Source organism: Pleurodeles waltl, chromosome 11 (assembly GCF_031143425.1).
Source record: "Pleurodeles waltl isolate 20211129_DDA chromosome 11, aPleWal1.hap1.20221129, whole genome shotgun sequence".
Taxonomy (NCBI): domain Eukaryota; kingdom Metazoa; phylum Chordata; class Amphibia; order Caudata; family Salamandridae; genus Pleurodeles; species Pleurodeles waltl.
In genome coordinates this window covers 869,632,106-869,658,373 of record NC_090450.1, presented here as the reverse complement: position 1 = coordinate 869,658,373, position 26,268 = coordinate 869,632,106, and the positions used below count along the sequence as shown (strand labels likewise).

General features: G+C 44.8%; 1 protein-coding gene across 2 annotated transcripts in view; it reads right to left on the bottom strand.

Moving 5' to 3' along the window:
* Positions 1 to 26,268, bottom strand: part of GLTP (glycolipid transfer protein) — a 189,159-nt gene that overhangs the window by 101,931 nt on the left and 60,960 nt on the right. The window lies entirely within an intron of this gene.

Below are 26,268 nucleotides of genomic sequence, written 5' to 3'. Positions count from 1 at the left end.
GCGGTCTCCTGGGCTATGCAAATTACCAGTGGATACTCGAGAAGATGTAGAGGGGAGCAGTATTATATTTTCTTATTCGGGGAGTAGACACGCAGAAATGTTCATAATTAAGAGTTAACTTGTAAACATACCGATTATGGAACTAATTAACAGCTAGAGATTACATTCCCAGGTATTGAAAGACTGTCACATACGTATGAATTTATAGTTTTCCAATAGCTAATATTACAGGTAGAACTGGTAACGTGAACTTACTGGCAAGTACAACCTTCCTTCCTCTAGACTCGTGCAACTTAAAGACCTGCTAACTCATGAAGGGAGGAGTCCTCTTTGAGACAGCCACAGTTTACCCAAAAATGTTTATCGGAATGGTGTGGCCAAGCTGATTGTAAAACCTACAATAAATACTTAATCTCAAATGTTTGCAAAAATATTTGAAGAAGTCCAAATTAGGAGGATATCCCTTTTACAGGTTTAACAGGAGCAGTTGATAAGGTTACATTTAACTATGCAGTAAAAAAGATCTATCCTGAAGGGCTGGTAGTGCAGTTTGTTATGAGAGATGCTGAAGAGGCAAGGGGAGAAAAGAAGAAATCTAATCCCACCCCACAGCCAGGGCTTCAGAGCCCCTCAAAAGCACTTCCTACACCCCACTAGCGTTTTTCTGTATTTGTACAGTAATGGCATCTGTCTTTCCTCGACATACTGAGACATTAATATAGGCTCAACAAACTTTCCTCTTCAAACTGTTCTCATCCCCATTGATTGCAGTGGGGTCACCCTTCAAAACCATTCGATTTCACTCTCCTTGGAGAGTGAGTGTGCTAAGCATGTGGTAAAGAGAAGAACACCTTCCAAATTAGGGCAAATTGATGGGTGTGGGTCTGTTAGTCAGTCATCTTTGCTAAGGCCGTAGTAGATTGTGGATTCCGGTGTCCAAGAAGAATAAACAAGATTTTCTCACCAAGTGCTTGTTACTGTCTCTTTTCCTTCAAAGCTAATTCTTATTCACCAGCCTCTGTTACAGTTCTCCTTCACTTCTACAGGTTCTAAGACCTGACAGGGTAGGGCTATTTTGCTATCTTTCCAACACACTAGAAGATGGTCCTCTCAGTGTCAACCTACCAAGTACCGACGGGGGCAGAGTGCACAGATGACACTCGAGCTATGAAGGAACTTCTCTTGCAGTGTACTCTTGGGGCTGGACTGCAATCTGCACTCACCAACTGTATCTGAAAACTGATAGGCTTTGCCATTTCCATGTGATGTGAGCAGAGGGTGTAAGTTTTAGTACAGGCTATAATCTTGAAGAACGAGTATTTCAAGCATTTAATTTGGCAATGGACACAAAAAGCAAAACTAACATAGGAATCTGGGCACCACAAATCTGTTTCGGAACAAACATTTGCTTTGGGGGTGAGCTCCATGAGGTCCAGCCATTCAGCTAGTTGATGATAGTATTGGTATTTTATTTATATGGAGCTAAAAGCATGCGGAGAAGAGAAGACAAGACCAGAGAACAGTGTCTAGGGTTAAGCAAATAGATGGGAGTCAGGTGCAAGTCAAGAGGGAGTGTGTGCCAAAATTTGAGTCCCTCAATACCAAAAGATCTAACCTCTGTTTTGTCCTTTGTACATCGAGGGACCTTCAGACTGTTGGTGAGCCATACTGTAGTGGTCTTGTAGGCATGTGGGAGAGTTCAAACTGAAAAACAGCCTGGCCCGCATGTCAGGTTTTGCGTGTCAGACAGATAATCTAGAACCGAACTGGAAGCAAGTAATGTACACAAGGAGCTGCAGATGTGATCATTCTTGCATAGAAGACAAACCAGCCAGACTGCCATAGTTTAGCTCTTATGAATGCATGCAAACACATTAACCTTTAGAATGTAAACCTTGCTGGAAAGCAACAGAGCATTGTGGGGCGATTCAGAAGTAAGCACATATTCCCAAAGGTAGTTTCTAGTGTGTCACCACCATAAACAGAAGGACTCCGGAGGTTCAGACTGATGATCGAGGTGATGATGCCGGAAGACATGAGCGTTTAGTTCTCATTCTGACATGGAGTGGTGAGAGATAAAGTCGGAGACAGAGAAAGACAGAATAAAGAAACTTTGCTGAAATTATCAGAAACGCAGATGATAAAAAGAAATCATTTTGTAGTACTTAAGAAAGGTGCTTATGACCTTCAAGAAATGACTGAAAGAGCTGGCAGGATAGAAATTTGAACTCTATTATGTATAAAAGGAAAATACTATCAACCCCTATGTCCAAGACCATGGGTCAGAAGCACAGGGAGTGACCTTGTTTGAGAAATCATGTCTAGAGAAAGGGATAAACTCTTCGACAGAACTTGTACAGCAATGACGTGTGTAAGAAAACAGCTTTTTTTTTTTTGCATGGTCACTCCAGAAGGTTCACCTTTGTCTGGGTCCTATTGTCGCTGGACATAGGGCCATAGTTTCCAAAATTACCCTGCTGAAGAGGAATAAAAGTGCATGGAGTTCTACTTTTCTACCCATGTGGCTTTACAGTTTCCAGTTTTACTATTTATGTACTTTTTATGTGCACAAGCTCATTTTTAATATTACTGTTTTAATCCACAAAAGGTACCTGGCCCACTTGCCAGTGGAAAGAGACATGGCAGATTCAGTCCCATATAACGCAGCTACATGGATCAAAGAGCCCTCTAAACGTTACAGAAATCAACTCTGCAAATTTAACATGCACCGCATGGGATAAGGTTAGACAGAAAGCATAACGAATGCCACTATCTGTGCCTCCTGTCCCGCTGATATCACACACAGCCTTTCCTATAACTGCTGAGCAAAAAGAGCAATCCAAAATACAAATATTCAATATCATAAAATGGAGAGATCTCTATGAGAATGGCACATTTATCACCACTGATGCCCTCGGTGTGGGATCATACATCACCCCTTTGATATATTTTTACATCACAGGCTAAAATAAACATGCAGACAAAATTCACAGGATGTTACCCAGGGTCCTGATCGACTTAAACCATTTGGTATGCTCATCACCTCCAAAACATCAAAACTGATAACTACCCTATATCGAGAGGTGCGAGGGGCGATTCCTCCACTTATGTGTTGAGCCACAGCTGGTTAGGATGCTGATTTGGACACCCACACACCACTGATGAAATGAGAGAGTACTGCAGCTCTCAAACAGCCAGCTATGCCCAATACAATTCAGGTATACTCATAGTGTATAACTCTCCTTTGATGATACACAAATGGGGCCTGAGAGACGACTCACTATGCGAACAAAATAGCGGGGACTTGGTTTTTCCACCTAGGTTGGGGATGTCGCAAGACTGAAGAGTTTTGGAGGAAAGTGATGAATGCAATTCAGGAAATTATCCAAAATCCAGTTCTGGTGTCCCCACTGATTGCATTGCTGGACTGGGTGCAAAAAATAGTCTATTCCAAGCACAAATTTACAGTTGTTGCACTTCTGAACTTCGCCTAGCCAAACGCCTGGTGCTTCAACACTGGGATCACAGATGTGCACCCATAATAAAAGCAAAGGATTGCAGAACTGACTTACTGCAATGATCAACTAGAGGGGTATCACCAACTGCTCCCGGAGACCTCCAGTCCCCCAAAGACATTTGGTCACTATTCCAACAATACCCAGTTTTAAATGCTGACAACCAAATAATGCATTATAAAACCTTTTTTTTTTTTTATTTATAATTTTTATTGGTTTTGACATTGAGCAGGGAGCACCTGTATAATACACACTTATCAAAAGTATCCCATTGCCCACAGAAGTAAAGATTTGGCAAATAAACAATCATTTTTCAACTACACAAAAGCGTTGGGGCATTACAATCGCTCCAAGGTAGGTAAGACTATCGTCTGGCGCTTCTAGATCATAGTACCTGCACCAGGAGCCCTAGATCTTACCATAATTCTTCGGGCAACCTCGGGGTTTATATGTAACCTTTTCAGCCGCCATGTATAGATCTATCCCCTTCTTCCAGTGGGCTATCATTTGCAGTTCAGGAGCCCCCCCACCTAACCACTCTCAGCCACCACTAACCCCAAGTCACAGAAGAGCAGCTGTGCTCGCAGGTTATCTACATCTGAGGGAATGCCTAGGAGTACATACTTTGGATCCGCTGGGAGGGATACATTAAGAATCGGTCCCAATTCATTTATTATGGTCTCCCAATAGTGTTGAATCATTGGGCAGACCCAAAGGATGTGCTGAAATGTTCCTAATCTCGTTTCACATCCCAGGCATTACAGTGACTTAGCTCTCCTGAATTTATGAAGTCTGACTCGGTCGCAATAAATGCGGTGCAGTATTTTTAATTGTATAAGCCTCAGTCTTATTTTTATGGCAACTTTTCTGTGGTGCATACACGATGCCTCCCATCAAGTGTCATCTAAATTTCTTAGTTCCCCACCTTATACGTATCTCAATTTCTGCAGGTTGTCGGGGGCATTATTATTGATGCCAATATTTTGGTTTCGATATTTAAAAGTGAGATCGGGTGATAGGGGCTACAATTTGTGGTAATTTTCCCTTTTTTTAAGTAGAACCACAGTTATGGCTCTTCGGAGAACAGGGGGAGATGCCCTTCTTTTCGTGCTTCTTCGTAGTGTTTCAAGAGGTGTGGGGCCAGGATAGAAGAATTAGCCGCTTGGACCTCCAAATGGGAGATGTCCTCTTCCAATTCTATGCTGTCTTCTGGTTAAAGACTTGGCATGGAGCTGGCGGCTACATATGACTCAATTTGTGATGCATCCGCTAGCGAACATGCTTCATAGAAGGCCTTGTAATATTTGCCGAATGCCTGTGCTATTGCTGTGTCAGTATTATAGCCAGTGACGTCCTCCTCTACAATATTAAGGACCCACTGAGCCGCCACTTCTCTGCGTCCCAACCAGGCTAATATCTTGCTCGCTTTGTCTCCTGCATCATGACGTTTTTGTTGGGTTCCAAGAATTTGGGATCTCGCCTCCCTATCAGCTAGAGCTTGGTGTGCTTCCCTGAGTAGTCCTATAGTGCGTAGTGCCCGTGAGTCTGCTGTGGGGTTTAGGTCCTTTTCAAGGGAGAGCAGCTTTTCCTCTATTGTTTTCATTTCCCATTTTTCCTTTTTTCTCTTGTGTGCAATGATATTTTGGGCCCTGCCTCTTGATACAGTTTTGAATGCCTCCGAAAAAAATATGGCTGAATCAACTTAAGCTCATTTTCTTTTAAGTATAATTCAGTGTCAACCCTAAGCTTCTCTCTAATTTGTGCGTCCACAAGTTCCAAGGCGTTCAACCATCATCCTATGCCTGGTGTCTGATGTTTTTAGCCCGATTGTGATCACGAGTGGTGAATGATCTGATTTTCCCCTCGCCATATACTTGGCTGCTTTGATCACCAATACCTCCCCTGCTGGGGCAAAAATGTGATCCAGTCTAGAAAATAATTAATGGGTGCCAGAATAGTAAGAATACATTCAACTCTCGGGATTATGTCTGCGCCAGAGGTCTGACAGCATGAGTTGCAAGCACATTGGGGCTAAGGGTGCTTCCGTGTGTCATGTTGGGTCAGTCTAGACCTATCCAGGTTAGTGCGCATAGTCAGCAGGATTTTAGTTACTTTTTCCAGAGTGATATTCAGTAGGCGTGGGAGGCATAGACACAATTAAGTGTCACGTCTCTCCTTCCCCACATGCCCCACACAGCTACATATTTCCCCATCTGGATCTATCCACTGCCTGTCTATTTGCTGGGTTGAGAGGGGGTTCTGGCTAAAATCGCTACTCCTCATGAGCTGGAAGTGAAATTAGCTTGCAACAAGGTGGTATAGGCCCCTTTATTGAGCAGTCTACAGTAGGTTCCCATCAAATGTGTCTCCTGCAATCTTTCAATCTCCTAATATAACTGGTGACTAAATTTCTCTTTATTTCATTGCCCAGACCATTCACATTCCAGGATAGGATTGAGACCCCTTCATGTGCTATTCGTCCTCTCTCTGTCATCCCCATAGTATTAATCATGTGTTCCACCTCAATGGGTACCTGACTGGGTATGACTGCAACGCAATTTCCTTCACTTGGGTCGCCCAACAGCTAAAAACAACAAGAAAAACAACCATATACCTCAAACTTCACTGCCCTCCTATTTATCCTCCCCTCTCCCAGTTACTTATACGCTTTCCCAGTCATTTACAGTCAACAACTACGTTGCAATGACAGCCAGTGAGGTCTGCAGCCCTCCCTTCCCAACACCCTAACTAAAACTTAGAGATGTTAAAGTCCAAAATGGGCGCTCTCCACATTTAATCCCCATACACTTCTCCCAGTCTTTTCACAATTCATGTGTTGTCTATCTAAATGTTTAAAACAATGAATTAAGATATAATGAAAAGCAAGGAAATAGGAGGGGGGGTGGAGAGGGATGTGATAGCCAGAAAGAGATAGAAAGAAAACAGAAAGGGAAAACAAATGATGAGAAGGGGGTGGGGAAGTCCAAATTCCATAAGCCTTAGGCCTGATGAGTCATTCAGCCCTGGAGAGCTGGACGCAACCGTTAGCCCCTTAAGGAGAATTAACTATGTCGATGTGCCTGCCATATGGGGGGGGGGGTGGAGACTCTGTTCACCGGTCTCACTCTCACTCCCCACCGGCCTCCACTAAGACTCTCCTGTTATGACAGCTGCTATCTCAACCCTTTAGGACTGATACGTTGTGTCTCGTGGTTTGTTTCATAGTGTATTGTCTCCTGCTTACTGTGCTGTTATGTCATCTTCCTGAACCGAACCACTTTGGGATGAATTTTCAGATGTCACTGCCTCGACCAGTGACTTGACCTCCTCCATCTCCAGCCCTGTTGCTCCAAACTCAGCGTGCCATCTGGTTGCACCACTACCTTTCCGGTACAGCCAGATCCCTGCTCCGCCACCCGCCGCCGCTATCCTCGGAAACACCCCGTCCACCTAGGACAATTCTTGGTGGCCCATGGCCCTGGGCACCGCACCAACCCCCTCAGACCACGCACGCAACCTCGGATTCATCCTGGACCCGCTTCTCACCATGACCAAACAAGTCAACGCCGTCTCGTCTTCCTGCTTCCTCACTCTCCGCATGCTCCGAAAGATCTTCCGCTGGATCCCCACTGACACAAGAAAAACTGTGGCCCACGCCCTTGTCACAAGCCGCCTGGACTACGGAAACACCCTATACGCAGGAACCACCGCAAAACTCCAGAAACGTCTTCAGCGAATACAAAATGCCTCTGCACGCCTCATCCTCAACATACCCCGCCACAGTCACATCTCCGTCCACCTGAGACACCTGCACTGGCTCCCCGTCAACAAAAGGATCACCTTCAGGCTCCTCACCCAGGCACACAAAGCCCTCCACAACAAGGGACCCGAATACCTCAACCGTCGCCTCAGTTTCTACACGCCCACCCGTCCACTTCGCTCCACCAGCCTCGCACTCGCCGCCACCCCTCGCATCCGCCGCACCACAGTAGGTGGGAAATCCTTCTCCTACCTGGCGGCCAAGACATGGAACTCCCTCCCCGCCAACCTCAGGACCACCTCGCCTTCCGGAGGCAGCTCAAGACCTGGCACTTCGAGCAGCAGTAACCCCCACCCCCTAGCGCCTCGAGACCCTCACGGGTGAGTAGCGTGCTTTATAAATATTATTGATTGATTGATTTATTGGTGGTCCGATTCCTCCTCTCTCTGGCACCACTAAGGGACCCCTTCCACTGTTGTCTCTGGGATCCTCTCCACCCCCTGAAGCTCCAGCCAATCCCATGCATCCTCAAGTGTTTGGAAAAAGTGTGAGCATCTCTTGTTTGACCCCACTGAAGGATTGTCTTGAGCTAGACAAACCTGGTGTAGTCCAGAAATTTGCATATGTGTGATTACCATAAGCCGGATCTCTGGGTTTTCACATCTCTCTCAAAATAGTGTCCCTGTCTCTATAAATGAGAATTTTGGCGAGGATTGTCCTCAGGGAAATCCCAGGGGCGACGACGGGGCCAGCGCCTTGTGTGCACGTTCCACCATGAAGACTGGTGACAGCGGCGCAGAGGGACATTTCTGCTTAATCCAACTTTCCAGGAATAGTTCTGGGTCATTTCTCTCCTCTCCCTCAGGGAACCTGACAAACCGCATCTGTGGTATCACCCCTCTGCTTCCTCCGCTCTCGCCTTTAATTTGTGTGACCGTGTCTCAAGAGCTGTCACTGTAGCCTTTAGCATTGTGGACACTCGTTGATCTGTCTCAATGGACCTCTCTGCCACCATGCAGGTCCGTTCGTAATAAATTCACATCTAAGGCAATAGCTTCTATCTTTGCCTGCACTGCTAGGTTGGAGGCATCAATGGCTGCCAGGATCTGGGTGTCTGAGGCTTCACACGAGTCCCGTGGGGTGCCAACCAGAGGACCCCCCTTCCCCCAAGTGCTCTGTGCTGTGTATAGGTCCATTTTAGATTGCTGCATACTTTTTGCGAGTCTGTCCTTACCCATGGTGGGAGCGAGCACAGATGAGTCCTCCAACCATCCCAGGCCTATGGTGGCGGGCAGAGGGAGCGGAGGTCCAGGGGAAAGTGACTGTAATGTTGAGCAATTGCAATTTCTGTTTATATGTTCCTTGAGGCGGCCAAGTTCTGTAACCTCGGATAGTTTGGGGGGGGGGGGGGGGAAGGGGGGGGGGGCTTTGAGGAGGATGGGGGAGTTTGCCAGGGTCCATGGGTTTTCAATCAGGAGCGCTGTTCAATCAGGAGCGCTGTTGAAACCAGTTCTGTGCCATACAATATATTTCATTTCAGCCCCTCGATATCAGTTAGTTGCATGGAAATTGCCGCTCTACTGGGCATGCAAGCATAGTCAGTGAAAGGAGGGGGTACCCCCCCACTTAAGCACTCTCTCAGGTCTTGGTCACCCCTGACAACTAGGCCTCCCCCCCCCCCCACTGCCTCCTTTGCATAAATGTGGTGTGTCTCCCCTTCAGTTCCCCCCCCCACCCCCCACACCCCCACTGAACAGCAGTGTCAGTAGCATCTGGGCAGTGGCAGCGAGATAAAATATACGAGTAGTCACTTGTTGCAACTGGACCAACAGACAGTTCCAGTAAATGTTAGAGGCAGGGGACGCTTGGCTCAGATAAGTACCCCAAGTTCAAAACCAGACCGATTCATTCACCACGGCATTGCCTCCCTGTTTCCTGTGTCCGCAGTAAACGAATAAAGCTCTGTGTCTGGGTGAGTCTTGCGCATACCTCTGGGCAGGACTGTGTCCCATTTTACCAGAGGCGGCAGCGTCCTCACCCCTATCGTTAGGGCTCCTGCCAGGCCTCCTCTCCCTGATCACCTCCGGGAGGCCCAAGCAGACAGAGGATGGCAAACCCCGTCCGTGTCTCATGCAGGCAGAAATAAAAGCAGGAACCTGCGCCACCACTCCCCCTCTTGATGTTTCCAATGCAGAGTCTCCAGGGCCAGGGTCACCCAGTCACCTCCGTGGCTCCTCACCGCTGACCGCTGTGTCTGCCATCTTGGGCTCAGCGGCCAAAGGGATTAACTCTAGTTTTCGGAGTAGCAAAGAGCCCTGACGGGTGCAACCGGCCCCCATCCGCCTTAGTAGTGTCGGTATCTTTCTGGGATGGAGGCCATTAGATGAGCAGGGCACCATGGCGATAGGAATGTACAGGATACCATTTTCAGTTTGGTAGCTCATGACTCAGTGCAACCGATCTGCCATCTTGCAGGCCACGCCCCCCCATGCATTGTGAAACTTGATCATGTATTTTGACCTGCAATATGAAATGACAGGGGTGTGGAATTTAATAAAATATCTATTTGTCCATGGGACATGTTGCTTTATAAAGCTACTGGTCCAGTAACAAAACCCACTTGACCCTTTGGTGCCATATTGTGCAGTGACAAAATATGACTGCAATCTCATTAAAAGAGAGCTCTAATAATAGTCTCTCTGATTATGCCAGGGCTCTTACTACAGTAGGGTTTGAATACTAGCAATTAACTCATTTTACCACCTTTTGACAGATGTACGTGCTGTTGGTGGAGGTAGCAGTAAGCAATAGTTCCAGAGTTGGACCACCCATTTGAGAATTTGCAAACCTACTAATTTGCATGTTTTAGGGGATTTCACCCCCTCTTCCCTAACCTTTTCCCATACTGAAAAAGCTTGGAAATGTATTTCTGACAAGGGCAGAAGTAAAATCCTTTCAGGGTTGGGGGAAAAAGTGGTTGGAGGGACAGCACTTGAAAACACAACAGATTTTCGCATGAGCAAATCTACACATGTATATTTGCTTGTGTTAATATGCAGTTAACAAATAATTTTCAAGGCGTGCCATTACCTGGCCTACTTCTGTTTATCCTTGTTAATTCATGAAAGCCGTAAATGAACGAGTTACTTACCTTCGGTAACGACTTTTCTGGTGGATACATTAGCTACCTGTGGATTCCTCACCTAATGAATACTCCCATGGCACCAGCATTCAACGGAAATCTTCTTCCTAGTCTCTGCACGTCGACGAGGACGTCACTCTAGCCCACGCGGCGCCGTCCGACGTCATACAGGCAATAAGAGGTCCTCGACGACGTGCCGACGTCAGTTCCCTTTTTTCCGTGCATTCGAAACGGTTATCTTCGAGGGAGCAACTGTTACTTTTGTGGTTACAGTGTATTTTTTGCTGCGTAGTCCTTTTCTGCAGTAATAATGTCGCAGAGAAAGTCGGGTTTCAAGCCTTGTCGAGAGTGTGGGGGCAAGATGTCAGTTACAGATCCTCACTCTGACTGCCTTTGGTGTTTGAGCTCCGACCACGACGTCTCAACTTGCGATTCATGCCAGCACATGAATCCGAAGGCCCTCAAGGAACGTGAGGCTAAGTTGTTTATGGCGAAGTCGAAGAAAGAAAAGCATCACAAGAAGTCTTCTTCGCCAAGGATCGGCGTCATCGAGACTTCCGGCGCCGTAGAGATTCACGGTGCCGTTCAAGCAAGGAGACTCATTCCAGGTCGCCTTCGGATCGGCGCCGGAGGACTTGGGAGGTCAGTCCCACGGTCACGCCGCATCCGTCGACGCCGTTGCCCTCTCCGACGTCACCGACTTCACCTGGGCAGGCGTCGGTGATTGAGGTGATGCAGCCTCTTGTGTTGTCTCCGGCGTCGCAGACGTCGAGGCTGGCGTCGGGGTCACCTTCGATACAGGCTCCCCAGTATCCGGCTTTTCCCACCCCTGGAGCCGATAGTACCGCATTCCTAAATGCGATGTATACCATCTTCCAACAGATGGCTCCAGGGGGTGCTCCGGCTGGTCCTTTGGCCTTTTCATTGGGTGATCCTGCGCCTCTACGGCCGGCACCCTTTATGCCCTTTCTCCCTTTTGGGAACGTGGGCTCGGCGCCGGTGGCCGCTCCGGTGGCTTCAGAGGGATTGGCCCCGGAGATTTCCATCCCGTCGATGTCGGGATTTCGTCCTGTGACTCCGGTGGGTCCATCTGCTCCAAGTTCTCTTCGTCCTGCTCTTTCATCGGCGTCGAAGTTGCCTGTGGCGCCGGACGCGACGTCGGTTGCTTCTGGGGATCGGCGCCGATCTTCAACTTCGGCGGAGGCCATGTCGACTCCGCGTATCGAGCAGAGGCTACATTCGAGGAGACGGGCTCTTCGTCTATTGGAAGAGCAGGAGTACCAACGAGTCCTGGAGGAAGGAGAACTGGAGAACTCTGGTGATGGACTGCATGGTCTGGATACAGCCAGTGGGCTGGACACTTCCCCTGAGTGGGATCTTTCGTCTCCAGGGGAATATACGGAGGAGGCGGCTTCCTTTCACGCTGTAGTACGGAAGGCAGCTAACTTTCTGGACCTGCCTTTGCCGGTGGCAGAGGAGAAGCAGAATCTTCTAACGGAGGTGCTACATCCGGCCTCTGCTGCAGCGGAGCCTCTCTTGCCGTTTAATGAGGCTTTGCTTGATCCGGTGCTAGAGGTGTGGAAGAGGCCAGTATCTTCCTCAGCGGTTCATAGGGCTGTGGCCAGGAGGTATCGAGCTGCGCCATCGGACCCTGGCTTTCTTTCTAGACACCCTACACCGGAGAGCTTGGTGGTGCAAGCCTCCTGTTCATCAAAATCAGCGCCTGGATCTTTCCCGACGGTGCCTGGAGACAGGGACTCGAAAAAGCTGGATGCGCAGTCCAAGAAAAATTTTTCATCCTGCAGTCTGGCGTTGAAGGCCACCAACGCAACTTGCATTCTGGGGAGATACATCCATGCTCTTATGGATGACATTTCGTCATCATTTACGGAGCTTCCCCAGGGTCTTTTGGATGTTGTTTCGGACGCCCAGGCTGCCGCGACCCAGATTATTCAGTCTGGGCTGGACACGACCGACTCGGTGGCTAGGGCGATGGGCACAGCTGTGGTGGCAAGGAGACAGGCCTGGCTCCATAATTCGGGGTTTTCTGCGGATGTGCAGTCAACCCTATTGGACCTCCCGTTTGATGGGGACAAACTGTTTGGGGCCAAGGCAGATTCGGCCTTGGAGCGATTTAAGGAGAGCAGGGCCACAGCCAAATCGTTAGGGCTCCAAGCTCCTCCTTCCTCTGCCTCTTCCCGATTTTTCAGGAGGTTTCGTGGATTTGGGCGTGGCTTCTTCCTCCTCTTCCTTTCGGGGGAGATTCCAGCAACCTGCCTCTTCCCATCCCTATAGATCTTTTAGAGGGAGAGGTAGGGCCCGTACCAGAGGAGCCTCTCAGCAGCACTCTGCCTCTTCCTCGTCCTCTGGAGGGGTGCAGCAGGGAAAGCAGCCTTAGGCTTCCACCATTTCCCACTCACTCCTCTCCTGTAGGGGGAAGATTACGGCATTTTCTTTGCAAGTGGAAGACTATTACAACGGACACTTGGGTTCTCAGTATTGTGGGAAAAGGCTACACCCTTCCCTTTCGGGAGTTCCCGCCCCCCATCCCGCCTCGCCCATCTTATTGTTCAGAAGAACACCTCTTGTTGCTAGAACAGGAGGTACAAGTCCTCCTTTCAAAGGGCGCAGTGGAGTTGGTCCCAGAGCAGAGTTGTGACTTTCCTTAGGAACTGGGCCCTTAATTAGGTCTGTCATTAACCAAGACCTTTTGTTTGTATTAAAATTCTGTCTCTCTATGGCTGGCTTTACTGTGAATGACAGCATTGTGCTCGATCATAAGGAGCATATCAGCACACAAATTAGGTTTGTTCAATACCAGGAACTACTGTGGCAATGTGTGCTTTTTAAGACCAAAATATATTTATCCTTTTGCCTGTGTTTGTAATATCAGTGAGAGCCCGGCAGCTCCCACAACAGTAAAGGTTTACAAAAACCATGGCGAAACAAGACATGCATTGAAAAAAACAAAAAGCTGACCATCATTGTTGAACCTACAGGCTTTGCCACTGCTTCTTTATTTTCATGTTTACCATTATCTTGTTGAAACTGGTTACAATGATTTCCATTATGAATACTTTTGCATCCACATATCTTACTAAATGATGCTTCAAAGAAATGGTACCTAAAATTATTTAACAAAACTTATTTTTACCTAGTTGCATTTTTTGGTGAATGTTTTATTTTGAAAGCAAAGAATCCTCAATGTTGTTTACAAGCTTCTGCTAATATCTGCATCTAATTAGAGGGCATTCTGGGAGCATTATACCTAGCCTCATATTGTTAAACTTCACAAACGTTTACATATTTTTATACTGAAAGTACTATAAGTAAAGTGATCCGAGCTTACAACGTTTCCTTAGAGTGCATACCCTAATAATAAAGGCTTCACATTAATGAACCATAAATATAAGTGTGAACAACAACCAGATAGGGACACAAACAATACCTTAACTACAGACAATGCCCCTCCCTGATCCATAATGTAATACTGTAAACTGGCAGCTATAGGGGCTTGGGTCTACTTGTCCCAAGGACAAAATAAATATGAATTCTTGTCCTTGACCCCAATATGTCCTGGGTGGGCTATAGGAATTTTTTTTAAACAGTAGTAATGTGTCTGTACTCCCACATTGAACATGGTTAAACTGGTTTACCCCTAATTGACATTTCACTTGCCAATAGGTCCTGAGTATATAATACAAAATTTTTTACCCAGGGTCAAGAAGCTGATTACCACAGGAGGCCTGCACCACCAATTGTACCATCCATGGGGTAGCCTTGGAAATCTTGGCTTCAGGCCTAACATGAGTAGCCTGAGACTGAATCCTAAAACCTGCTGTCAAAATAACCATTTTTGACAGGGAGGAAACCCTGCTTTTAAATATTCATATCACCCTCCAAGCATACCTTGTTGTCCACTAAGTAGGGTACCTGATTCTTAAAAGTTAAAGTACAACAATAAAAATGGCACATTTCTCCAGAGACTAGGCTCTAAAAGGTACTTTTGCTGGTGGGGCTGTAGCTGGATCCTAAAAGAAAGAAATATACAGATTATAAATTTTAATTTGACACTTTAGACAGAAACCAGCTAAAAGTCATTCAAAGACTATTTTTTATTTTTAGTAAAAGTCAAAATCATTGGTGAAGTCTGATTTTTAATAAATACTTAGGAAAAGTAACTTTTAGAAAGTTACCTTTTCTTAGCCTGAAGCTTCTGGAGTCTAATTTTCATTAGCCCTCCAGGAGCTGCCTAGCCAGTGCTTGGCCTTAATGAAGTTGACGACTGCTCCCAGAGCATGAATAATGGCCTGGATGTAAGGAAGTATTTTCTTCTCTTTACAAGAGAGCCAGCAAGTAGGGTGGACCCAGCAACTTTGTTAACTTGTAAAGGGGCCTGCCCTTTTGCAAGTAGCCGTAAACTGAGACTAGCAGAAGGAAGCCTTTTATTCCCTCCTCTCCCCAGTCAGTCACACCCAACCACTAGCTAGTCCCAACCATAGATTATGGTATCCAAAGGCATTCTCTGCAGAACACTTTCTAGATCTGCAAAAGACCAGCAGAGGACTGGACCCTACTTGCTGTAACCTGGGAGGAGCCCTGAAGGAATTGCTCCCTCCTGTATCTAGGACAAAGAAGTGTACTCCAAGGGTCACGGAACGGCCTGTGTACCTACAGAGACATAAGCAGAAAAACCTTCTTGGAATATGAGTTACCCAGTTTCAATTGAATCAGCCCTGGACCCAGCAAAGCCTTGGCTGAATCAAGGCCTTAAATCCCAAGAGCTTCCCCTGAAGGCTGGGCGCCTCAAGTGAAGAAGTAAAGGAAAGAGTGGCCATCACAAAATTGTCGCTCAGAATATATCTGGACCTCCAGACTTCCGAAGGACCAACCAACAGAGTCAATCCAGTGAAGCTGCGACTTTCCTGGGCTGAAGAAAGATTTCTCTCATGTGTAGCTTCTCCAAAGCAGCAAATCATTTTGAGCTAGATCTCCGTGGGAAGGTATCTGGCCTTGTGAAGTCCTGTTTGCATATAGGCTGCCGCATTGCCTTGCGAAAGGAAGTGACATTTAAAAAAAAAAAAAAAAAAAAAAAAAAGACCAAGTTACAAAACAGAAATAGGGGCCGGGCGAATGCACCAAAAGTACCTAGCCAATAAGTTGGCTTGTCTGGGTATGAAATTTGAACTTTTCTCGCTCTGAGCTTTTCCTGCCAAAACCAACAGCTTGAGCTGGACCTTTCTCAATGTCCATCTGTCTTCAGTGAGACTTTCCCAGATACAGCTTGCTGCTTTTCTTCGCTGAGAGATTTTGATGTCTATTATGCAGACTAAGTCAGAAGGTAAAAATTGTTGACCGAGCCACCACACTGTGTATCCAAACACAGGAACCATCAGCCTCAAAGTCCACCTAGGTCCTGTTCTACTGAGACCATGGACTATCATTGGCATAAGCGCTTTTTGGCATCGTTTTCATATTATTTAAAAAAAAAAATATATATATATATATATATATATATATATATATATATATATATATATATATATATATATATATCTTTAAAAACCTAAAATCTCCGGTTCCCCTTAGTGAATTTGTAATTTTGGTGTCACTTTGTTCATTAAAATGTAATTTCTTTTTTTAATTTGTTCTGGGATTTTTATTGTTTGGTGTTTTGACTTTATTATTGTTTTGACACTGCATAACTATTTTAAAATTGCCCTAAATTAACTCTGTTTGCTCTGTTCCACAGCTACCAAAGGTTGAACTCCGGTTAAGTGATTTTAGGGGTTACATTGACACTCAAGTGTTGTTATTCTTTGAGATTGGCAACTGCCCACCCCAGACAATTCACTTTCTTATAGAAGTACAAAGTAAAGGGAGGCCTTGTACAAAGTGATTACATCCAGTTACACTCCAGAAAAAGTACCACACTGGGACAGCTAGAAATTACATCTCTGCTGGAGAGGCTGTGGAGCAAAGAGTTCATTACTTTGCATATGGTGGAAATGCCTGGAACGGGGAAACTATAAATACACCTGCTTTCTGCTAGACCCATGAGTAATTCTTTTGGGGTCTCCACACTCTGGGCTGCGCCTCTGTGGACAACAGAGCCATCCCACACTCTAATAGGAAAGAGCACTGCAATCTTAGAGTGAATGAATAACCAAAGTATGCGAAATTCTAGCACTGGAAAAAGTACTCTGACACTCGAAACGCAAGCTTACGCCCTTTGAAAGAGATTGGCCTCTCTACATCTTATACTTGCTCCATAAATATAGATAACTAAATTGTCCATTTTATAAAAGTGTTGTGTGTGATAATGTCAAAATTGCACAACGTAGAGTCTCTGATGTCAGATTGGGCCTTGACCTTCACATTCTAAGTGGGGGTGTGAAACATGATAGGTGGACTCGTCAGAGTGAGGGGATGGGAAGAAATCCGATTGCTCTACTTAAAGACTTCTCTTTGGTTCTTGTCAGCCAATGAGAAGAAGATGATGATTATATGTGGATTGTATTTCTTTAAAAACCTAATTTAAAACAATTAATCCTAAGAATGTTCAAAAATAAAGGTTGTTAAACCGAACACACTGCTATTTAATACTTAACAAGCTATTTATTTATTTTTTTAATATAAAAGCACTTGTGGTCATACAAACAATTCATTTATATTTGAATCAGATCTCAAAATTAATACATAAGACGACGCTTAAATTAACAATAAAAAAAAAAAGTTGATCAAAGCCTCCCAACATAATATGAAACCACAGCAAGCCTTAATATGCTAAGAAATAAATCACTAGTCACAAGTACAATACAAATAACTATAAAATACCGAACCTATGAATTACTAATGAAAATACTTCACATTATCTGAACGGACTCCACATTATCCGAATCTTGTCAAAAGGCCAACTACCACAAAGCAATTTCGGAAGCCCGAAATATGGGTTTCAGTCCATGCTATTATTCATTATTTTATAAGAATCTTATTGTCTCTTATCTGCAGTACCACTTTGTGCCATGCTGTGTGCAGGTTGAGAGAGATAGTGGTGGCGCAATATGGAAAATAATAGAGAAGCTCCATGTTGGAATAGCTGTTGAAGTGTAAATACATTCTGTGGAGGATGGAGAGCATTTATTTGCAGGTCCATGGCGAAAGGTACAAACGAGCAGCTCAATGAAGCAAATGTGCGAGGGTACAACACGGGAGTCTAGAGATCAAGACCCTTAGCCCCGATGAAGTCGGCTGCTACAAATGCAGCATCGACTAAACACGTTTTGGCGTGGGCAGGCATTTACAATGAAGATTTGATGAGAAGAAAATAAAGTGCAAATAAACAATAATCATATAGCGTTAATTTACTTTAGAGTGCTTAGAGTACCTTTCAAAGTGTGGAGATATGCATGAACAAGTATTTGAATCGTTTACTGTGAGTGTGTGTGTGCTCCACCCAGACACCTTCACCGATCTACTCAAAAATCTAACTAGGTTGAAGGAATTTCGGCAGTCACTTCCTTTCTTTGGCAGGCAAAACAGCGACAGTCAAAATGCTGGTTCTCCCTGGGTGTTTCTATCTGTTTATTGCTGCAAGCGTCCGACACCTTGTATAGCTTTTGAAATATGAGAAGTGCACGGATTAAGTTAACCTGGGCAACAAGACTAAGTGAAAATGAACGTGTTACAGTGTCAATGTGAAAAGGAAGTGTTAAGTAAGGTACCAGAGCTGAAGGGATGCTACTTAACTGCTCAGTTCAGTATGCTATGGTTTCACATTGAGATGCCACAAGCCTTGACACATATTTATTGAATGCATCACTATCTTGTGGAGACCACGTAGATAAGCAGTTTCTAAAGTTGAAAGTGAAAGGACACCGTGCGCGAGGAGGGTGGGCATCATTTGAAGGTCATACAAAGCACATTGGGCTAAAGTCATGCCTTATGTCTAACAAATGTCGCTCTGTAAACTTCCATAATGCAAGAATAAACCGACTAGAAGATTACATATGTGACAGAGGATGGACGGCTAAGGTATGACCACAGGAAATCTGAACACTACATACACTGTACCACACACAGTGATGGTGATAGCCCGGGGGGGGGGGGGGGGGGGGGGGGGGGGTACAATTCAGCACCTTGAGATTTATGTGGGTGATTTGCCGCGCTTTACAAATACTGGATTTATTATTTATTTTAAAGGCATAAGAAATGTACTTCATCCAGGTATACAACAGGAACACGATCATAGTAGTAAGGACTGCCTGGCTAATAGTGTGGGTCAGTGTTGACCGCCTTCATCAAAACATAAAGGGAAAATAAACTGCACCAGAACAATAACATCTGTAAGGCATCCAGAAGCTGAGCCACTTCCAAATCACAAAGACAGAAGTCAAAGAAAAACTTGCCCCGCTCAGCAGAAACCACCTAACTCCCCAGCTCCCTCTCTACCTCAATGGCAACTCGCGAACCTACGCTCTGGCTTCATCCTCCAGGCCCCCCACCCAAATAGGTCATGGCTTCAGCCGGACCCCTTGCCTACAGATTTATATGCCATCACTATTAATGTTATATTGTTAACAAACTAGGTGTCGATCTACTTATTGGTGTAGATTGCTACGAACGACCTATGTAGAAAAAGTTACGGCGAGGGGTAGACAGAGAACCAGAGAGCTTTTATATAGACATGCTGCTTGACCGCTTTGATACGAACTTCCTTAGCTTTGCTCCAACAGGGGTGTGAGGCACCTGGGTCGATTCACAGACACATGCCTCAAGATACTATACACGTGTGGGGAGCTTAAAAACTCAAAGCAATCTTATTTTACGTTCATGAATTTCAAAAATCTTGCCTTTTTTTTTTTTTTAATATAGAGTTTTATCGTTTTAGATACATGTTTTCTTTCAAAGGTTTATTCAAATTCATTTTCCGAAATAAAAATGTCATTATTAATAAAAACGACTCAAGTGATCCAAATATTAATCTTTCATCGAATACAAACAATCAACAAATTGAGACATAAGATCTTTCCATGGTGTTCAGTCAAATGATCTTCAATTGTAATTATCCTAAACATAAAACATTGGAAAAAAAAAAATCACCAAAACCGATGGAGCAACAAGTGTTTCGGGGTGAACGTTTTCTTCTTGGCGCATAACGGATGCCAAATTAAAAAATTCGGCAGCATAATACCCAGGTTACCTTTCAATTTATTGTTGATAGAGGAACAGGCTGAGAAAGATGTTCATAGCCAGCACGATGATTTGATGCTTTTGTGATAATAAACGTAATCTATAAAGAGAGAACGATACACGGAGCTTTCATCGCAGGATCATTTTGACGACTCGGAACTTAAATAAGAGACCACTTTATCTGTAAATGTTGAGGCGGACACGTATAATCTGAAAAAGCAAATCGCATCTCGTCAGGAGTGAGAAAGGAGTGACGAAAATGGCTTGTATTTTGAACGGTGACCCGGGGTATTGCCCTGAAAAGTGATTACTGCTTCAGCATCAGACCCTCTATTTCAAAGCTCTTTGCCCAAGGTTTATTCAAATGTTATTTTTTTAATTTGCAGTAAAGTACGATAATGATCAAACTTGTTAACCGTTTATTATAGATGCCATCTATTCTTATTACAAGGGCAATGTTGGGAAAGTGACAACTCTACATAGAGTGCTGGAAAGGTTTAAATGCGGCTCTCAGGTCTGCTTGCCTTTTAAAACCGTTAATGTTAATGGTTGCGAAATACAGTTAAAAGCAAATGGGTTGTGCATGTCCATGTAGGAGAGTCGCAAGAGAGCACATCAGACACCCAACCTTCCCGGAAATGCACTCATAACATTAGAGTTTCTCTAGAAAGACTCATGAATTGTAGATTAGGGACATTCTTAGAACTTCGTAGAACTACTTATCTTACAGTGTGACAAAGCCTAACAGCACGATGGGAACACGAAATCGACACCTCAAAAGGCCAGCCCCAACCACGTTCAGTAAAAGGCCAATGTAGAGTAGGCAAAGTCTACACGGGTGATAGAGGATGGGGGTCTGTGGACTGCAATTCTTTCCCAACCCACAGTGAATGTATCTGTAATCAAGTTATTACAAATATGACCAGCTGCCCACCAAACTGAACAGGCTGCACCATACACCTTCAGCTGTAGCCAAGGTAATGCCAGGATGAAAGGCAGTACCAAGGATATGAGAATATTCTTTGGAATAAAATGTTGAGGCTGACAACTACTGGCATAGAGGGGCCAAATTAGTCAAGAAGACAACTAACAGAGTGGACATGGAGTCTGAAGGAGGTGTCAACAATGGTTCAGAAGACACTAGACCCATTTCCACACACCACCATAGTTGTTGCCATAAAGCAAAATGGGGCAGAGTAGCAAACTACAACCTAGGCTAGTAAGAGACTGGAAACTCCACTAAGTTACCCCCTGATACAATGGAAGAGCAACCCACAGGATGTTGTAAAACAGTAGAGTCTGGACAGCGGTCAGAGCATTCCTTGCCAAAGGAACCGGAGGGTGCTGACTGCATAAGCATGACGACCTTATGTAGGCGGATGATCTCTGGAAATCCAATCCTGGAGCAACCAAAGAGTAGAGAGTATAACAGAACCACCCAGTACACGACTTGTATAGGCATTAGGATGGAGTACCCTTTCAAAGCCAGTTGGCATCTTAAAGAGATGGAGAGAACCAGGTGATCTAAATAAATAGAGCAAACTATGGTGGATCTAGGGTTGTGATAGCAATCTTCCATTTTTGGAGAAGGCACAGAAATCCAGAGCAAAAACATTCAGACATATTAAAAAGGCCATAGCCAAACACACCACAGAACATTTATATAGGAAATAAGGCATAATATTAAATTCTTGTATACAAGTTCAGGATAGACTTTACTAGCTCTCAGGCCTACACCTTTTTGTATGTCCTGGGTGTTCCGAACATGTTTTAATTTTTGTCTCTGTTTGAGGGGCCTGACTGCCAAGCAGCCCCAAAACTGAAGATATAGCCCATAAAATGGAAATTACTCAGTTACCCAGTAAATGGGACACAGTAAACTCGGCAACTTCTTCTCTTGACCGCTTTACCAACAAGCATTGGCAAAGCCAACAGGTCTCGCCTATACAAGAGCTGTTGACTTTGGTGAAGTGTTTTGCCATGTTGTACACAAGTGCTATTGCAGTTCTGTATGGCTAGAAGTTAGTGGTGTGGAGTGTCAAAGTGTAGTGGGAGAGAAGACTGTCAGAGTGGATGAGCTGGAGTGTTGTAGAGTTGAGTAGAAGGGAGTAGAAATCAGTGGTTCAGCGGCAGAATGAAGTGGGGTGTAATAGAGTAAAGTGGGTTGGAGTGGATTGAGGTAGTGGGGTGGATTGGATTGGAGAAGAGTTGACTGGATAAGAGTGGGGTAGAACGGATTGAAATAGGGTGAGGTGGATTTTAATGGGGTGAGGTGGTTTGGATTAGAGTGAGAGGGCTGGAGTGGGGTGGATTAGATTCACTGAACTGCAGGGGGTGGACTGTACAGGAGTGGGGTGGACTGGAGTGGGGTGGGCTGGAGTGGGGTAGATTGGATTGGGATAGAGTGGTGTGGAGTGGTGTAGAGTGGAGTGAGTGGTGTGGATTGGAGGGGGTGGACTGAAATGGGGTGGGTGGATTGAAATGGGGTGGGGTGGGCGGATTGGAGTGGGGTGTGTTAGACTGGATTGGAGTGAGACAGATTAAAGTGTGGTGGATTGCATTGAGGTGGGATGGAATGGGGTGGGGTGGATAGGACTGGGTTGGTGGAACTGTGTTAAAGTGAAGTGGATTGGGTTGAGGATTGCATTGAGGTGAGATGGGTTGAATTGGAGTGGATGGACTGGAGTGGCGTTGACTTGATTGGGGTGCAGTAGATTGGAATTCGATGGACTGGACTGAGTGAGGTGGACTGGAGTGTGGTGAGGAGGAGTCTAGTGGGATGGAGGGGAGAAGACAGGAATAGGGTGGAGGGGAGCGGATTGGGGTGGGGTAGATTGGATTGGTGTGGGGTAGATTGGATTGGTGTGGGGTAGATTGGATTGGTGTGGGGTAGATTGGATTGGTGTGGGGCAGATTGGATTGGTGTGGAATTTAATAAAATATCTACTTGTCAACGGGACAGGCTGCTTCTTAAATCTACTTGCCCTGTAAAAGAATCTACTTGTCCCTTTGTTGCCATGTAGTGCAGAGGCAAATTATGTCAGCACTCTCATTATGTAAAACCTCTGACAATAGCCTCTCTAATCATGCCATCACTATAGTAGGGCTTGAATACTTGCAATTTTAATCCCTACTATAGCAATTTCTTTATTTTGCTACCTTTCCGCAGATCTAGGTACTGGGGCTGGAGGAAGCAGTAAGCAATAGTTTCATGGCTGGAATGTCTTTAAGTCTAACTTGCATGTTTTAAGGATGTTCACTAGCTCTTCTCTAATCTTTTAGCATACTGACAAAGGTTGGAAATTTACTCATGACAATGGCAAAAGTAGACGTTCTTCCAAGATGGTGAAAAAAAGTGTTTGGCGTCAACGTGAACTTGTAAACACTCATTAGATTTTCGCATGAGCAAATCTACACATGCATGTAGAGTTCACAAATATTTTCTTTGAGTACAACTTCCTGGTCTACTTCTGTAAAGTTCTTGTGAATTCATGAAGCCACTAATTCAAAGACATATAGCATGGGTGCACTTTTGTGACTACCTTTAAGAATTGGATCCCTAACTAGAACCACTGTGAGTAGTGCAGTGTAATCTTAAAATTTATATTTACACTGCTCCCCCTGATAATAAAGGTGTTTCATTATTGAACCATAAATACAAGTTTGAACACCGTTAACATATGGACACACATTACCTCAACTGCACACAGTCCCTTCTTTGTAAACAGGCAGCCAAATGGTTTGTGCTGCAGCGGATTGGGCCTACTTGTTCCAAGGACAAAATAAACATGAAAACATGTTGCCCTTGACCGCAAACAAAATGTCCTGGGCGTCGGGCAATAGGAATTCCACATCCCCGTGTGGGGTGGATTGATTGAAGGGGGTAGACTGATGGGAGAGGTTTAGATTGATGTGGTTTGGAGTGGGTTGGATTGGACTGAAGTAGGGTGGATTATTGTGGACTGGAGTGGAGTGGATTAAAGCGGATTGTACTGGAGTGGGATGGACTGAGGTGGTGTGGGTGGATTGGGGTGAGGTGGGTTCGGTAGCTGTGGACTTGACTGGAATGGCGTGGATTGGAGTGGGTGAGTTAGGTTTGACTAGATTGGGGTGGGTTGGTCTGGACTAGAGTGGATTGGATTTGAGTAGATTAGGGTGGGGTGGATTGGGGCACGGTGTTTTGTACTTAAGTGGGATAGAACTGGATTGGGGGAATTGGACTGGGTGGGGTGGGGTGAGGTGGATCGGAGTAGGGAGAATTGGAGTGGGGCAGATTGTTTGGGATTGAAGTAGGGCAGCTTGAAGTGGGGTAGATGGGATTGGGGCCGATTGTTTTGAATTGGAGCGTGGCATATTGTTTTGTCTTGAGTGGGGCAGGTTGGAGTGGGCCACATTGTTTTGGATTGTAGTGGGGTGGGGCAGATTGTTTTGGACTGGAGTGAGACAGATGCGAGTGGGGCAGATTGTTTTGGGATGGAGTGGGACAGATGAACATATTGTTTTGGATTGGAGTGGGGCAGTTTGTATTAGGAGGGATTAGAGTGGGCAGACTATTAGGATGGATTAGATTAGCTGGATTGAAGTGGAGTGGGGTGGAATGGATTGGTGTGGGGTGGATTGGAGTAAGGGTAACTGGGATAGAATAGGGTGGATTGGATTGAGGTGAGGTAGATTCTATTTGAGCGTATTTTGGGGTTTGGAGTGAGGCAGATTGTTTTGGATTGTAGAGGGGCAGATTGGTTTGGATTAAGCAGAGCAGATGGTTTTGGATTCATGCAGATTGTTTAGATTTTGAGTGGGGCGAATTGGAGTGAGGCAAATTAGATTGGGGTGAGTTGGGACGACTGGAGTGGGGTGGGTTTGGAGTTGATTGGATTAGGGTGAGTGGTTTTGATTGAGTGGGTGGATTGGTGTGGGGTGAGGTGGGGTTGATTGCAGTGAAGCAAACTGGAGTGGGGTACATTGGGGAGTACTGCAAGATTATGTGTTAAAGCATTATTTAAGAAATTACACATAGTGAACAATGTCACTTTGCAATATTTAAATATCTTTTGGGAACAGCGCCCATGAGTAAAAACAAAATAAAACATGAGTGCAAAGTGAGAAAAGACGATGTGGCAGAATAAAGGAACGTTAGCTATACAAAAGAAATTGAAAAAAAAAAAAAAAAAAAAAACTTTCACATTTTGTTTGTCCTGCTGGGCACATTTCCGCCAGTCACAAGTCTTCTGTTTGCAGGGCACTAGAAGTTAAAAAGAATTAAAAAGAACAAAATAGACCCTTAATCATGTTGGAAGCAGCGGACAGGTACTGATTAAATTCAATCAGTGTTTTGTCCCTGCTCCATACAGAGAAACGGAAATGAAGTGGACTGGTTGACGAGTTACGAAGCTATAAAGGAGAGTGCCACGCAAGTCAACAAATGGTAAGCAAAAGGCAGGCTCCAAGCCCTTTACTGTATACGGTGTCTCACAAGCCAGGCGCATGCACTTACAGGCTCGACTCTAAAAAATAAAAATAAAAAGCATATCTGTCAGCAAAAGTTATGTAGTTTTGAGGTGAAGTTGCTGCACCCAGTGATGATGGGGGTCTGGGCCCCTGTGTAAATTAATTCCTGTGACCAATACAGCGGCAAACAGTGGACTTTTGGGATTTAGTTCTAGTGTTTGCAAGCACTCCCTCTATTGTGTTTGCAGGAATGACAGCAAACATCGGAATGACTGCAACTGGCTTAAGCACACTGGTCGTTCAGTTTAATCATGGATGCTCACAAAAATATTTTATTATTAGTGCTGAATGCAAAACAGAGTGGCTGCTGGCCCCTGAGAAAAAGGGTCAAGACAATCTCCCATTTCTTCCTCAGTATTGATCCTTTGCACACAGAATCTGCTTGGAAGGATTATACCAGGTTTCAGCCAAACATTACCCCTATGGAACATATACACCTGGTGTCCCCTACGCACAAGCTTTTCAATGCGTTTTTGAAGGAAAATCCTGCATTATCTGACATTCTTCTGAAAAAAGAAATCCGCTCTAACCCGACTGGTTGGATTTTCAAAACATCTGAAACAAACTTGACCATGTATATATACACACATCACAGATAGCAGACAAAGGGATCTTCTAGTGGTGTTTAGAACTAGGAGACGTGTTTGAGAGACTGGTAACCTGTATGATCTGCAAGCTGATACAGTTCTCATTGTCTATGGATAATACTGTCGTGGAAAAACGGACACATTAAGGCACTTTAAAAGTGACAAGTAATCCACCTGACAAAATAGAAAGGCTGTTGTATCGAAGCTGAAAACTCCGAACTGTGTAGGAGGAAATATTTAACATAGCTTCGGTTTCTAGGTGTGTCGTTATTTACTTGTTCAAAAAAGGTCTAAATAATAAAAAAATCTTTTTTAAACCACATTTTCAGAGCACTTGCAAAACGAATACAATTCTATTTAGATTCTGAACTACATTTCTGTTTTATCATGTTCGCCACTTAAAATCTGAAAGCCTCACTAATTTGAAAAGAGAAGACAGTACAATAGTAAAAACATACACTCGTACATATTGCAAAAAATGAACTACTCACATACTAAGTTAGAATTTGAAAGAATCTATTTACCATCCTCCAACCAAGCATGCCCAAGTCTTGTGATGCTGGC